This window comes from Protobothrops mucrosquamatus, unplaced genomic scaffold, assembly GCF_001527695.2.
Source record: "Protobothrops mucrosquamatus isolate PMUCROS unplaced genomic scaffold, P.Mucros_1.0 scaffold5210, whole genome shotgun sequence".
In the NCBI taxonomy this organism is placed as follows: domain Eukaryota; kingdom Metazoa; phylum Chordata; class Lepidosauria; order Squamata; family Viperidae; genus Protobothrops; species Protobothrops mucrosquamatus.
Window position 1 is genome coordinate 2,556 of NW_015391078.1, and position 4,454 is coordinate 7,009.

Sequence of the window (4,454 nt, forward strand, 5' to 3'; positions counted from 1 at the left end):
AACTTTTGTTTATTTTATGAAACATCCCAAATACATTAAATGGCAGTTAAGCTTCAAGGAACACTTGAAGCTGTATTAGCATCTATAATATTTTAACTGTTTTATATGCTCACTGAATATGATAATATAATCTTTTAATTGTATTTCCATTTCCAGCAAAGATTTGATAAGTTTCTCTGGTAACAACAAAAACAAAAAAAATCCATCTTTTTATAAAAATTTATCAGTTTCACATTGAATTCTCCTACAATGTAAAATTTTCTTGAGAACTTTTCACTGAATTATTACAGAAATAAAATAAAAAAGGTATCCGGCCTGCAAAACATTTAATAACATTTGTTCTGTTCCCTTCCCCACCCCTACCAGATGCACTTCTTCTTCTTCTTGTGCCATATCTGTTATCGGACATTGGTGATCATGTTGGCAATTCTGTTTTTATCAGCAACCACATGAAAAAGTTCTGCTGAGTTTTGTCCAAACTAGTCCCTTAGATTTCGAAGCCATGATATTCTTCTTCTGCCTGGACCTCATTTGCCTTCAATCTTTCCCTGGAGGATTAAATGGAGTATACCGTATTTTTCTGGCATCAAATGTCCGAAATATTCTAATTTTCATTTTTTAATTGTTTTGATGATTCCCCTTGGCTTTCCCAGGTGGCTTATCACCTCCTTATTTCTGATCTTGTCAACCCAGCTTATACGTAACAGCCGCCTGTAAATCCACATTTCCAATGCTTCTAGTCTCTTCAGGTGGCCTTCTGTCAGAGACCAACTCTCTACTCCATAGAGCAGGATAGAAAAAATATAGCATCTGACAAGCCTGATTTTCAGTCTTAGGCTTATGTCATGACTGCAGAAGATCTTTTTCATTTTGAAGAATGCTGTTTGAGCTTTCTCTATCCTAGTCTTTACTTCAGTGGTCATGTCCCAGCTTTCATGTAAATTAGAACCGAGATGCATGATCCTTTCAACTTTTTCTAATGGTATTCCTTCTGAATTTATTGGTGGTCAATTAACGGGTTGTTTGCTGATGACCATGATCTTGGTTTTTGAGGTATTAAGCTTCAAGCTGTATTTTTCAGATATTTCTGTGACTCTATTGATGAGGAGCTGAAGGTCTTCATGCTTACTGGCAGGCAGAACTGTATCGTCAGCATATCTTAAAATGTTGATCCAAACACCATTTACTTTGATGCCAGCATCGATGTTCTCCAGTGCCTCATTGAAGATTGATTCAGAGTAGATATTGAACAACAGTGGAGACAGAATACATCCCTGTCTGACCCCTCTTCTTATTTCTGCATCAGCTGAGTATTTTTGGCCTAGTCTCACATTTGCTACCTGATGCCAATACAGATTCTTTATGATTTGGATGTCTTTGTCATCTAGTCCCCCTTGTTTCAGGATTAATAATAGTTTGCTGTGTCTTATTTTATCAAATGCTTTTTCAAAATCAATGAAGCACATGTAAACACTGTGATTGACATCTCTACAACACTGTACAAGAACTTGAATCCTGAATAGCGCATCTCGTGTACCAAGATTGTTTCTGAAACCAAATTGTGTGTTAGCTAGACGCTCTTCAATTTTGTTGTATATTCTTGGGTGAATTATTCTCAGGAATATTTTCAGGGCATGACTCATTAAGCTTATTGTTCTGTATTCGGTACACTTCTTTGCATTTATTTTTTGGGGATTGTGACAAAGGTTGATTTTAGCCAATCATTTGGTATCTTTCCTGTTTCATATATCCGATTGAAGAGCTGCAGTAAAAAATTCTTCCCATTGTCTTCTAGCAATTTTAAAATTTCTACTGGGATATCATCAGGTCCTGTGGCTTTTCTTGTTTTTGCTATTTTTATTGCATGTTCAACCTCCTCCATAGTGATGTTTGGTCCAGTTGTTACACTTCCAATATCTATATCATCCCTAGTGTCCTCAAAAAGTTCTTCAATATATTCCTTCCATCTTTTTAGTTTTTTCTCCTCATCTAAGATAATTTTCCCCTCTTTGTCAACTAAGTTGTTGGTTTTCTTTTTGTAGAGGCCTGCTGCTTCTTTCACTTTTTTGTGTAAATTGAAACTATCATGTATTGTTATTGTTATTGTTATTTATTAAATTTATATGCCGTCCTATCTCCCTTACGGGACTGAGGGCGGTGAACAGGCGATACTAAAAACCACGATAATAAATAAATAGTTTCTGTTCTAAAATTGAATTAAATAACAGGCCTGTTCTAAAAACACACCCATACAAAAACCCCCACTGAAACATAATCAAACTACGCCAGGCCGGCCGCACGGAATAGATGTGCCTTCAGGGCTCGGCGAAAAAGGCGCAGGTCCGCAACTGTACGTAGGTCGGGGGGGTAGGTCATTCCAGAGGGCAGGAGCTGCCACAGAGAAGGCTCTCCCCCTGGGGGTCGCCAGCCGGCATTGTCTGGCCGACAGCACTCTAAGGAGGCCCTCTCTGTGGGAGCGGACTGGTCGAAGGGAGGTGTTTGGTAGGAGGTGGTCTTGCAAATACCTAGGTCCATTGCCATGGAGCGCTTTAAAAGTTGTTACTAACACCTTGAAGCACACCCGGCAGCCAGTGCAGCTCGCGCAGGAGAGGTGTTACATGGGAGCATCTAGAGGCCCCCAAAATCCCACACGCAGCCGCTTTCTGAACTAGCAGGAGCCTCCGGGTGCACCTCAAGGGGAGCCCCATGTAGAGAGCATTGCAATAGTCCAGGCGGGAAACAACGAGGCCTTGAGTGACTGTGCGTAGGGCGTCCCGATCCAGAAAGGGGCGCAACTGGCGTATCAGGCGAGCCTGATGAAAAGCCCCCCTGGCCACGGCCGTCACATGATCGTCTAAAGACAGACAGTATACGTTCTGCCTCTTCTATTTCCTTGCATCTCTTTGCAAACCACTTTTCTTTTGCCAGTCAATTTTTTCTTCTAATTATTTTCTGCAATTCTTTGTATTTTTCTTTGTTTTTATTTTTATAAGATCTTCTTTCATCCATGAGATGAAGAATTTCCTCCGTCATCCACTGTTGTTTCTTGTGGTACCCCTCTCTCTGTTTTGAATTTGTTACCTTTACTATTGCATTTTTAAATTTATTCTAGTTCACTTCTACATCATCATCATCATCGTTTCCCTTAAATGATTTTCTAGTTCAGAAATTGGAATTTCATGTAACAACATTGCCCCCCAGTGTCAAAAATGAAGAGGTGAACCATGTTCCTTGTTCTCCAAGGAGATTCTTTTGGTGCAGGTGTTTCCTCACTAGGAGAAATGGCAGTTTGGATGTTTAGAAGTTTCACCCTGAAGTTTTACTTCCAGTCTTCTGCCATGATACTAAAGGGCAATATTCCATTCCATGTTATTATTTTTCCTGAAGATAGATCACCTTATAAACAGAGAAGTTGAAACTGGAATTTTTCAAGCCATTGTCATTGTCTTACAATTTTTTTCCAGCAAACTATTTAGATGAATAGAAGGAAAGGTTCCTAAGCTTCCCACTAGAACAAGGGTCTTCAAACTTGGCCCTTTTATGACTTGTGGACTTCAACTCCCAGAATTCCTTGGCCAGCATGTCTGGCGGAGGAATTCTGGGATTTGAAGTCCACAAGTCATAAAAGGGCCAATTTTGAAGACCCCTGAACTAGAAGGTGATCAGTTTTCATTGGCTAATCAAGGATCTGAAACTGGATTTGTATTTATGAGATTTTCCCTGTTTTGCATGTTAGGTGAGCATGATAATAAAATCCCTTCATTTTGTTTTCATTTCAAGGAAATATTTGAAATACCTCCACACCTTGTCTGTGACAAACACCAATGGTAATTTATTTTATGAAAATTCTCAGCTTCCCGGTGAGCCATATACCTTCCTGAGATATAAATAAAGGTATAATTAAAACTACATGGTTCATTCTATTGGCAAGAAATTTCCTTCTTTCCCCCCAGAGTAATGCTAATCAGGTTCTCTTCAGATTAATTCCAGATGAAATATTTCCACTTGCTGTGATATAAATGTATGGGGTGTTTCTCAGTTGGAGTGCAATTCTATGACTGAATCAATTTGGAGAACTGCTCAGAGGAGGAGAAAGTTCTTGGTAGGCTTCAGATTCACTTCCTCTCACTGTGTATCCCGTACAGTAATAGACTGCCGTGTCTTCAGCTTTGAGGCTGTTCATCTGCAGATACAGCTGGCTTTTGGCATTGTCCCTGGAGATGGTGAAGCGTCCCTTGACAGTTTCTGCATAGAATTGCTTACTGGCATCGTACCAAATAACTGCAACCCATTCCAGTCCTTTCCCTGGAGCCTGTCTCACCCAGCTCATGCCATAGCTGCTGAAGGTGAATCCAGAGGCTTGGCAGGAGAGACGGAGGGACTCTCCGGGTCGTCTCACATCCCCTCCAGACTCCAGCAACTGGATTTGAGATTGGACTCCTAAAAAAAAGTTT